The 12,176-nt window shown below is 43.3% G+C and overlaps 1 long non-coding RNA gene across 1 annotated transcript; it reads right to left on the bottom strand.

Moving 5' to 3' along the window:
• Nucleotides 1-412: 412 nt before the first annotated feature.
• LOC138966688 (uncharacterized) lies at nucleotides 413-12,001 on the bottom strand. The gene is made up of 2 exons (XR_011455741.1): nucleotides 11,693-12,001; nucleotides 413-1,051 (listed from the first exon to the last, which is right to left on the bottom strand). It is a non-coding gene; the product is annotated as an uncharacterized lncRNA (long non-coding RNA).
• Nucleotides 12,002-12,176: the final 175 nt, after the last annotated feature.

The following is a 12,176-nucleotide window of genomic DNA, read 5'->3' as shown; positions in this document are numbered from 1 at the left end:
CGTCCCTCTCAGTGATTCCATGTAAAAAAAAAAATTTAAAAAGGTAAATATCACACCTTTCCGTGTTTGGCCAATGCCGCTCTTGTCTGTATATACTCAGTCGAATGTCAGTTTGATGGTCTTTACTCAACTTTACCTTTTGGTTCAGAATATCATGTGCCGGTGTCCAATCACTTTCGGCCCGTTGGTCAAAGTTTGCAATGGAATGCAAGAACCAGAGGTAGCCGAGAAGCAGTAATTATACAGTAGCTATTCAGTGCCACTGTAAAAAAAGAAAGAAAAAGTGTGACTTTTTTTTCTTTCTCTGTCAGTGATTTCTAAGCCTAGACCTGTTATAGTAGACATAGTAAAGTTTCTTTGAGATCCCTATGAATACTGCCCTTTGTCCTGTGTGTATTTTAGTGTGTGTAGTATATGAGCCAATGTCAAAAGGTGCTGTGGGTACGCTAGGTATTTTATAAGTTCTGTAACTATTTACTGAATGTACACTCAGATGGAACTTTTGGTTTTTCTGAGAGATTAATGAATAAAGATGATCGCAGAGAAAAACCAAAGACTAACTATAAACAGTTAAAATTCTGCTCCTCATTCATTACGCAAATTAGTGCTTTTTAGGGACGTATTTTGACAAGGTGTTTGAGTACTCTCGATAGTTTTAGAAAAAATGCTAATAAGCTTTTTTCTGGGCAGTTGGATTTAAACCAAATGATTGCATGAACCCCAATACATAGTTCTGTGTGTTTTTCTTCCCATTTGTCCGCTTTTTAAAGAAATTATTAAAGTTTGAAAATTGCGTGTCTAGCGTGACTCTTTGCGTCACAAAAACTCAAACTTTAAAAAAGCTTCCAAAAAATGTTGTTGTTCAACTAGATACACAAAAGAACCAGTTTTGAACAAAAACTGTCGGTGAAAAGGAAAAACAATGAAAATAACCACTATATTTTGAAGTTTGGTACCATTTCTGGCTAATTTAAGCTTTGTCGTCACAATGTCACACTAGACACTTTTTTATCAAATTTCCTTTTTTTTCCACAAAATTTTTAATTTCTTTCTTTTTTTTTGCTAGCAGTCAGAAGCAAATCAAATGACTGCTTCATAATCACAGTTTTTGAAAAGAAGAAATAAAAAGGAATTGTCATTATTGTGTGACAGAACAATTTGTCGTCACAGGTCACACTAGACACACGACGTCATTTGTCCATCCAAACAAAATTTATGTAATTAAAACCACTGTTTTAGAAGATTGATTACGTGCTTTAATTATCGACAAATGCTTGTTCTTCATCACTCTCTTGAGATGACCAGGAAGAAATAATAATGGGCCAGAATTCCCAATCATCTAGGCCGTTTTCTGAACTTCGCGCACGGCGCGCTAGTGTAAAGACCGCGGCCCAAAAAACACAGTCCGGTGCCCAGCGATGCTCGGAATACAAGAAAAGGATGAAACAAGTCGCGTAAGGCGAAATTACTACATTTAGTCAAGCTGTGGAACTCACAGAATGAAACTGAACGTAGTCCGCCGCTAGTGCAAAAGGCAGTGAAAGTGACGAGCCTGTTTGGCGCGGTAGCGATTGCGCTGTGCTTCATAGCACGCTTTACTGTACCTCTCTTCGTTTTAACTTTCTGAGCGTGTTTTTAATCCAAACATATCATATCTATATGTTTTTGGAATCAGGAACCGACAAGGAATAAGATGAAATAGTTTTTAAAACGATTTCGGAAATTTAATTTTGATAATAATGTTTATATTTTTAATTTTCAGAGCTTGTTTTTAATCCAAATATAACATATGTATATGTTTTTGGAATCAGAAAATGACGAAGAATAAGATGAAATTGTTTAATAAAAAATAATTTTAATTATAAGTTTCCGATTTTTAATGACCAAACTCACTCATTAGTTTTTAAGCCACCAAGCTGAAATGCAATACCAAACCCCGGCCTTCGTCGAAGATTGCTTTGCCAAAATTTCAATCAATTTAATGGAAAAATGAGGGTGTGACAGTGCCGCCTCAACTTTTACAAAAAGCCGGATATGACGTCATCAAAGGTATTTATCGAAAAAATGAAAAAAAACGTCCGGGGATATCATACCCAGGAACTCTCATGTCAAATTTCATAAAGATCGGCCCAGTAGTTTAGTCTGAATCGCTCTACACACACACACAGACAGACAGACACACACACACACACACACACACACACACACACACACACACATACACCACGACCCTCGTCTCGATTCCCCCCTCTATGCTAAAACATTTAGTCAAAACTTGACTAAACGACCAGGAGTATGCTGCCTACCTGGATAGACAGAACGTATTGAGCAAGGCTTGGAGGGAACACCGGACCGACGAGCGGAGAGCATTGAATCGCGAGAAAGCAAGACATCGTAAACAGTTGAGCAGGTAATTTACAAATCTGTAGAATCTTCTGTCAAGTCTCCATCTAAATCTAGAGTCGAATTAAAAATTGAGTATGCGAATTTGATTACCTTTCAGTGTACAGACTGTAACGAGGACACACACACACACACACACACACACACACACACACGCGCGCGCGCGCGCGCACGCACGCTCGCACGCACGCACCCATGCACACACGCATGCAAGCACTCACACACACAAGCAAGCACGCACACACACGCACGCACCGATGCACGCATTCATGCAAGCGCGCAAAATGTGTCAGATTTTGGTAGGTTTAGGAATGTGTTTATGTAAAATTCTTTTTAAAGAAATAAACCGGGAAAAAAAACTACCCAATGTTTTGCGCTTTAAACTACTCACTTATCGCCCCCCCCCCCCCCCCCCCCCCCCCCCGCCCCCGGCGCAAATCATGAGCACACGATAATCCCAAAGAAATGACACTCCTCTTTCTCTCCCTCTTATTACTTACAGTTATACTCACACACCTGCGCGCGCACAAACTCACATACACCTGACCCACACGCAATCACTCTCGTGCGCACATACATCACACATAGCCAAGTCATGTATTGATTTGGGCAAATAACGAGGGCAGTTTATTCAAGAGAATACCATCTGACAATGAGAGATATCATTGTGCAGTGATAAGTCCCATAAGTCCACAACAAAAAACAACAAACATTTGGTTACACTAACAACAAACACAAGGAGCCCTCACTCAAAGATTTAACACCGTGAATAATGATTACATAACAAGGTTCGAGTCGCTTCATGCACAACCTCACTTCAAGTGAAGGCACAAACAGGCATGCATTTGCCTCAAAATTAAAAACATCATGCAACGGATTGCTAACAAAATACAACGGTGGATGCCGGGGGTGGATGGGGGGTAAGAAATAGTTGGCATATGCCCGCTGCGCCGCGCTGGTAAGGACTGACCACAATGTGTTGCTCTCCCGTTCTTATAGGCCCCCGCTGATGCATCACACGTGCAAGCCCCCCGGCAACATGGACATTGCGGCTGGGCTATTCTCCTTGACTTTCACAAGTCCTCCTCTCCCCTCTCTTTCTAATTACGGGCCTAAGTGTTGATATCCTGCTTTACTACCCTCTCTTCCCTACCTGCCAACACTGATCCCTTTAGGCCTACCTCAAGTATCTAACATCCTCCTCCTCCACCCGCGGCTAATCTGTCTCGTTTAAATAGAGTTTATCTGACGCTGTCCGCTCTATCTAAACTCACACTTAAACTACTCACTTATCGCCCCCCCCCCCCCCCCCGCCCCCGGCGCAAATCATGAGCACACGATAATCCCAAAGAAATGACACTCCTCTTTCTCTCCCTCTTATTACTTACAGTTATACTCACACACCTGCGCGCGCACACACTCACATACACCTGACCCACACGCAATCACTCTCGTGCGCACATACATCACACATAGCCAAGTCATGTATTGATTTGGGCAAATAACGAGGGCAGTTTATTCAAGAGAATACCATCTGACAATGAGAGATATCATTGTGCAGTGATAAGTCCCAAATTAGAGGTACTACTCGTTATTCAGCCCAACTAAAGACAGTATACTAGGTTAGAGGTGGGAGGTTTAGGATTGTTGTGATGTTATACATGAAGGAGTTGCCTGGGCTACATGTGATCTGTAAGATGATCTTTTGTGGCAGCTGGTCTAAGTAGCCTAAGTACGCGTTGCTTTTCCAATCCCCCATCACCTTGACAATTTCCCCCGGCACACCACAACTCAACGCCCACGCGGCACCACCCCGCCGAAAGCTGTGGCTGGAGAAGTTTCCCCCAGCAACAGCGGTAGTCAAGCGCAGTTTCTTATTAAAGTCTGATCCTTTCATCGGGAAGACCTGCGCCTTGGGGTCCATCGGCCCCAACAAAGGTAACACAGCGGTCACGGCAGACACTGGACACAAGGGATGGAGTGACATTGCCGGGAGCTTAATTTCAACAGAGCGCTCTTTACGCTGAATCGTTTTGCTCTATTGGAGCGTTATTGACATGCCCGTACCCAGAATAACCACCTGGTCTCTTGTGAGCTGCTTACAAGGATCGAAGTTCCCGTTGTCCTGAAACAAGTTCGATCTCCGGAGAACTCCGAAAAAAAGCACCAAACACGCAGCCCAGAACACAATATCTTGCCTACACTCAAGGTCCAGCTGGCTTTTTATTATGTGTAGTAATTCAGGGGTGATTGGGGTTTTCTTATCAGTGGCACACCCCTTGCATTTTTCGATGCCCTTAAGTGTTGTCTGGACGTACCACGAGTCCCTGAATGGGTGCGGCACGCCGCTTTCAAGATGAAGAATGCGAATAATGTTGATGTATTGCTTGATGGAGGACGGTTTCAAACCTCGGGCTAGGTACGCTGCGTATTGCGCAACAGTCTGCTCGTTCACAGGCACTGGCATTATGTCCATCTCCCCACAGAAACGTAAATACGAGGTAAGGTGGATGCGGTAAGTCTTCCTAGTGTTATCAGAAAAGGCACTTGCTCTGTAATCCAACACTTCTGCCGTCAGTTGCGCCCCTAATGGGGGCTGCTGGTCTGAAAAACAAGGAACAACAGGGCTTGGTCAGACATATGGTCACACAGGTTGATGTCGGGGGGTCTCCCCCGGTGCCAGAATGTCAACAGACGCACTAAGTCTTCGCGCCGTCTGGGCTCATGTAGGCGGGAAATTGTGTCAGCCATGATGTTTACACTACCAGCCACATGTATCGCCGCGATTTTGCAGTTCACTTTTGCACATTCCCACGCCATTTTACGGAGCAGACTGTTCACATACTTATTAGTCGATCTGCCCTTATTAATGATAGCTTTTGCGACAGTACTATCGGTATGAATAATCACTTCTTGTCCGCACCACATCGGAGCCCATCGTGTCACTGCTTGCACCACAGCGCACACTTCTTTATAGTTAATATGTAGCTCCTTTGCTGCCTGCATGTCTTTTTCAAAGATGGTGTACTGCCAGTCACCTTGCCAAAAGGCACCCGCTGCAATATTACATGCATCTACATGAACATGCTGTTTTGCATTGTGAAAATAATATACTGTGCCGTTAAATACATGCATAAAAGAAAGCCACCATTGTACATCCTTATGAAATTCGCCAGATAGTTTCGCTTTGTGTCGCTGCTGCTGAAGGGGTTTAATCGTGTCCAGTATCCGCCGCAGAAAGAATTTTCCTCCTCTGACAGCCTGACAGGCCCAATTAAGGGACCCCGCTATGCTTTGTAGCTGAGTTTTTGTCGCGCGCTTCTTTCCTCGGATCTGGAGGAGTCGCTGCCGCAGTTGCTGCAACTTGTCACTTCCAAGTGACAGGGTGTTGTTTCGCGTGTCGATGTCGACACCGAGAAACGTGATACGTTGAGTAGGCCCCACCACCTTCTTCCACTAGCTAATGTTGAAACCCAGTTCCCTCAATAATCTAATTAAAGACAGTAACATGTCATTGCACTCTTGTCTGGTAGCTGCTACCAGAAGAAAATCATCAATATACGCTAACACACCTGGCATGCCTTTCCGTGCCATGCATCTGCGAATAGCTTGCGACAGGCGATGGAAGTGTGATGGCCCTACGTTGCTGCCAAAAGGCAGCCGACTGTCAAAGAGATAAGTAGGTTTCTTTTCACCTGTGAAATGCCATTTCAGCCCAGTCATACAATAATCGTCCGGACTGATGCATACTGACCGATAGGCGGACTGCAAGTCTACTTTTGCACACCAATACCCTGTCTTCGCTAGGTCGCACGCGTCAGATACGGTTTGAAATTTTGCTGACTCAGGTATAGAATAGTCGTTCATTGCCCTACCTGTGGGTTTGCTAGCGTCATGGATCAACCTGATGCTGCCATCATCCTTGGGAATCGCAGCGATAGCGCTTACCACAGTTGGTTTTCTACTAGCTACAATGTAATAACCTTTTTCTATCTGATCTAATAGCTCTTTTTCCACAGCTTTATGGTGTTCGTTCGATGACCTATGGTTTGTTTGCTCTACGTCTAGTACGCCTGCCCTACTCTCTTCTGTTACACGGAAACCGTTTCTTATGCCATCTAATAAAAAGGTTTTGTCGTGATCGCCTTCTAGCACCTTGTGCCACATTTGAGATTTAGCATTAATGGAATCACTATTTCCGAGAAATTCGCACTTATTGGAATCTAGCTGAGGGAACGGGCTGTTGAAAGGTGGGGCCTACCGTTTTGTCAGCAATTCGTTGCGCTGTGTCCTAGGCTGGGGAGGTGGTAGCTGTCACTTTGTGGTCCTTGCCGGGGTGGCCCATGCCGCAGGTGTCGCAGACGTGGAGGAATCTGCAGCGGGACCCATAGGGACAGTCGCCTTTGTTGGTATACAATAAGCACACTTCCTTCCCGTTGGGTCCCGCTGGTCGCCGGGAACCGCCGCTGGCCGTCGTAGCCTTGCCGCCCTTGTTGTCTTGGACGCCATGCTGGAGCCGGTCCCGCAGGATCACCGTGGACAGGTGGGGGTTGGGGGTTCCCCACTTGAATCCGCTGGACGACTGGCGCCTTCTGTACTCGTCGTCGTACAGAAGCACCGACTGCCACAAGTATCTGGCCCCCAGCTCGCCTATCATCTCTGTGTACCGGAGGTAGGCGGTCGAGTCAAACCCGGGCTTCTCAGCACTCAACTTCGCCATGATGCGTGCGTTTGCCACAATCCAGTGGCAGGGGGAGACTTTGTCAAGTTTTGGTCTCTGGTTGAGTTTTAGGATGACACCTCCCCCGAGTGTCACCTCTTCCTCGGCCGCCATCGACCCCGGCACAAAATCCAGAATGGAAAGATAGGAGGTCTCACCTGTTGGCTGCAGTGACAAGCCGCCTAACAGTCCCTGGAGTGGTTCCACGCTTTTTTCCTCAGTCACCCGCTGGGATAGTGGTCCTCCCCCGCTTCGCTTTTGCAGGGCCGCCACTGCTACTCTCAGCGCTACGTAGTGGCCACGCTTGAGACCCAGGCCCTCCAAATCCTGGGCAGTCGCATTTCTCAGCACATTGAGGGTGTTCAACTCCTCATCCTGGAGAACTTTAACCACCGTTAAAGGCAGATCTGTTGCCCACGCTCCAAATTCGAAGTCCATATTGCAGTAAGAAATAGTTGGCATATGCCCGCTGCGCCGCGCTGGTAAGGACTGACCACAATGTGTTGCTCTCCCGTTCTTATAGGCCCCCGCTGATGCATCACACGTGCAAGCCCCCCGGCAACATGGACATTGCGGCTGGGCTATTCTCCTTGACTTTCACAAGTCCTCCTCTCCCCTCTCTTTCTAATTACGGGCCTAAGTGTTGATATCCTGCTTTACTACCCTCTCTTCCCTACCTGCCAACACTGATCCCTTTAGGCCTACCTCAAGTATCTAACATCCTCCTCCTCCACCCGCGGCTAATCTGTCTCGTTTAAATAGAGTTTATCTGACGCTGTCCGCTCTATCTAAACTCACACAAAACCCGTCTCCGGGTTAATAATTTTCAGTTTAAACCGTTTGTTGCAGACCTGCCGTTTCACACCGAGATTATCATTGCATGGACAATTAAAGAACTACAAATATGAGGATACCGATACTCAACATTACAACTAATAATGTGCGGTGTGTGTGTGTGTGTGTGTGTGTGTGTGTGTCCCAGGGCTCGTGCGAAGAAAGAAAAAAAGAAAAACAGCTCTCCGCTAACTGCAGCAAAAAGGAAGAAAACGGCTATTAAAAACATAATTCGTAAAGCGGAGACACCTGCAGACAGGCAGAAGAAGAAAACCAAAGAAAATGCTAAGTTTCGGCAGTGCAAAAGAAGATCTTCCATGACAGATAAACAGAAGAGGGAATTGAACAAAATAAGAATGGACAGATACCACAGAAAACAAGAAAAAGACAATCTGACGAATCTCGCAAGACCAGTGAGCTTTTTGAAGTCAGTAAAAATGGCATTTAATGCCATTTCCAAGAAGCGGGACAAAGAGTCTCTTCAGAAACAAAATTTCATTAAAACGTTACTCAAGCGACAAGCAGTACATCAAGACAGTTGTAGAACTCTCAAGCAACTGTACGTGCGTAAACGTCCGACAGACACAAAAGTGGAGAAATTCTACGACAGGGAATCAATCGATGTGCCTAGAAAGCGTACAGTGTCAAAAGTGTCAATGATCCAGAAGAAAGTTCTGACCAAGAAAGTGGAGGACTTGTTTGAAATGTTCAAATCTGAAAATCCGTTGTACAAAATATCCGGCTCTGACCCCTTTTGCACGGAGGCGCCCAAAACACATCCTGCTGTCTACCAGTCGGACTTTTCTGCAGTGCCTCTGTGAGACATGCACCAACCCAATGTTGAAAGTTGACAAGCTAAACCAGCACTTGTCTGCGATAACTTATTCAATCCGCTTTTATGGAATAACCAATATTTTGTTTATGATGGAAATGTACTGTATTTTGAAGATTGGACAAGAAAGGGTCTTGTTAGCGTATATGATGTTTTACATAGAAAAGAGTTTGTTTCCTATCAGTTCATTTGTGATGTTTTATGAAAATCCCCACAGAGAATTTTGAAATATAACATGGTTCGTGCTGTTGTTGTAAATGTTATTAATAAGATGATGCACGGAAAGGAAGAAATTGATTTGATGGATATCCCCTCTTATCGTGGTAAGAAAGTACACAACGCACAACAGTTTAGAAAAGAATTAGTAAGCATGAAACTTGTTGAACCGTGTGCAATTGGATTTTGGAGGAGGAAATTTAATTATGAAATTGACAAGAAAGATTGGCTGATGAGTTTTGAATCGGTTAAAGAGACAAGGCTACGAGTATTACAATGGAAATTACTTCACAATATTTACCCCACAAATATTATGTTATGTAAAATGAAAGTTGTGGAAGACAATATTTGTTCACACTGTAGTAATAGCATTGACTATATAGAACACTTTTTTTTCTTTGGCCCAGTGGTGCTTGAGTTTTGGAAACAAATTGAATTTTATATTTGGGTACAGTTGGATAAACAGATAAAGTTAACTGTGCATGAAATCATGTTTGGAGTTAAAAATCGAAAAATGCATGCAACTCTGTTGAAAGAATTAAACTGTATAATTTTGGTTGCTAAAATGTGCATAAGTATTTATAAGAAAACCAAGGCTTCAATGCCTCTTTTTGTTATCTTCGAAAGGCAACTGCAGATCAGAAATATTTATTTTTGATTAAAAAGTTCCAAGACAAATATTTAGTAATTTTTTTTTAATAAAAACAATTGTAAATGTTACCTCCACCATCATTACCCCTCTGACCCCCCCCCCCCCTTTTTTCACTCTCTCTTTCCCTCTATCTCTCTCTCCTCTCTCTCTCTCTCTCTCCTCTCTCTCCCCTCTCTCTCTGTCTCTCTAAAGATGTCTTTATAATGAATTGTCAGAATGTATTCCAAATGAGTGTGGTCAATTATGTATCTATACATCCGTAGATGCCTTTCATTTGTTTCATGAATTTTAATACTATAGACTTTTTGAGTGGTAAATGTTGAAGGATGAAAGAAAATATATTGTGAGTGGACGGATGCATGTTATTCATTAAAAGCCCCACAATGATGTGCTTGGCAACAAATAAAAAATAAATAAATAAAAAAAAGACTCCAACATTACAAACCTTAAAGGCACAGTAAGCCTCCCGTAAACCATCACAGATACTGTCAGGCTTTTACACACAGTACAAACACCCTTCCATGTGAACGCTCACTAAACGGGAACATCCCAGGTGCCCTACGTAAAGAGCGAGCAATTTTTACAGAATTAATTTTGCGGATTGTCTCAGAGACAATCGGACCGTGGTGCGTTTTGGCGCTAGACCTAACTTTTAAAATCTAAATAATAAATTGACAGCTTGTTACACAAACATTCTTAAATCATAAAAGAATTCTTTTTTCATCAAGACAAGATCAGTACAATTCGAAGTTTTGAAAGTTTGAAAAAAGAAAAGCCCGGAAGCAGGGTCACGCAAGGTCGTGGTTCTCGTAGCAGATGACGGTTTATGCCTATCGCCAGTTCCTCTGAACAGTCAAAAGCCATCGCTAGAGTTCTTGTGAACCACAGCCGTTTGTTTCGTGCATAGTCAGATAAGCTCACATCGAGTCGCATTCAAATTACTAACTGACGACTACATTGTGAAAAAGGGAAACTGGATCACACGGTTCACGATGGCTCAAACCACGCAAAAATAAATTCTTTGAAAATTGCTCGCTCTTTACGGAGGGCACCTAGGATGTTCTCAAGCGGTGAGTGTTTAAATGAAAGGGTGTTTGTACTGTGTGTAAAAGCCCGACAGTATCTGTGATGGTTTACGGGAGGCTTACTGTGCCTTTAACATTTGACCAGAGTCAACTAGTCTTGCGTCATGTCAGGGCGTTTTCTTGTCCTGGGAATATATTTCATGACCCCACTGTGACCTTGAAATGTGACGCAGGTCTTCCATATTTGTATCATCTATGGAGGACATCAAACCCTGGAAATGTGGAAGTTTCAAAGATGTAGCCCCCAAAACATTCAAAACAATGATACTTTTTACTTTTTGTTCACCTTAGACGGCCTGCTATGACCTTGATATTTGACAAGGGAGAACCAAACTCGCATCATATTTGGATATCATCAAAACATAGAAGTATGGGAAGTTTAAACGCTTTCGCTACAAAGCATTTTGAGAAAATTCCAAATTATTCCCTTTTTGACCCGAAGACAACCCCACCGTGACCTTGACATTTGACAAAGGTCACCCATATTTATATCATGTGTGTAGGCTATCAAACTCTGGAAATTTGTGAAGTTTCAAAGATGTAGCCCCAAAAACATAAAAAAACAATGATACATTTTTTTCTCCTCATTAAGACAGACCTGCTATGACCTTGCTATTTCACAAGAGTAAACCAAATTGAGCATCAGGATTGGATATTATCTCAACAAAGAAGTGTGTGACGTTTAAAAGCTGTTGCTTTAAAACTTTTCGAGAAAATACCAATTTATCACTTTCTGACCCAATACGACCCCGCCGTGACCTTGAAATATGACGAAGGTCAACTACTCTCTCACCATGTGTGGAGGTCATACAACCATACCAGTATGTGAAGTTACAAAGTTCTGACTTCAACAATATCTGAGAAAACCTCAAATTAAAGAACTTTTGTATGGAGCACATACCGTTTGTGACTGTGATAGCAATAAATGAATTCATGTTGCTAACATACACATTTTATGCGCTTTTACCTTGATTATATTTAATCTACACCCCAATACTCATATGCGAGCTCAGTAGAAATGAAAGTTCTAGAAAAAAAATGGAAAAAATCAGGTTTATGTCCTTACATGCCACAAGAGACACTCGTCAAGCCTCAACTTAACGGCCAAATAACACAGCCGTTGTGAAAGATTTTCCCTTTTCTCCTTTAGAAACTATATACTGAATGTGTTAAGCAACTCAAAACACCAGTCATTTTACTTTGGATGTACTTTGATTTTCGAAGCTGTCAGACAGCACCTTTTGACATTGGCTCATATGCCAGTGTGTCACAGTACAGTGTGTGTTTGTGTGTGTGTGCGGCAGTGTGTGTCAGTGTGTGTGTGCATATGTGTGTGTCAGTGTCTGAAAGTGCCGTCAGTGTTTGTGTCAGTGTCACAGCGGTGTCACCGTGTGTCACAGTGTGTGTGTGTGTGGAGTGTGTGCAGTGTCAGCC

This window comes from Littorina saxatilis, linkage group LG5 (genome assembly GCF_037325665.1).
Source record: "Littorina saxatilis isolate snail1 linkage group LG5, US_GU_Lsax_2.0, whole genome shotgun sequence".
In the NCBI taxonomy this organism is placed as follows: domain Eukaryota; kingdom Metazoa; phylum Mollusca; class Gastropoda; order Littorinimorpha; family Littorinidae; genus Littorina; species Littorina saxatilis.
The sequence above is the reverse complement of the archived record's forward strand: the minus strand, read 5'-3'. Positions and strand labels throughout refer to the sequence as shown.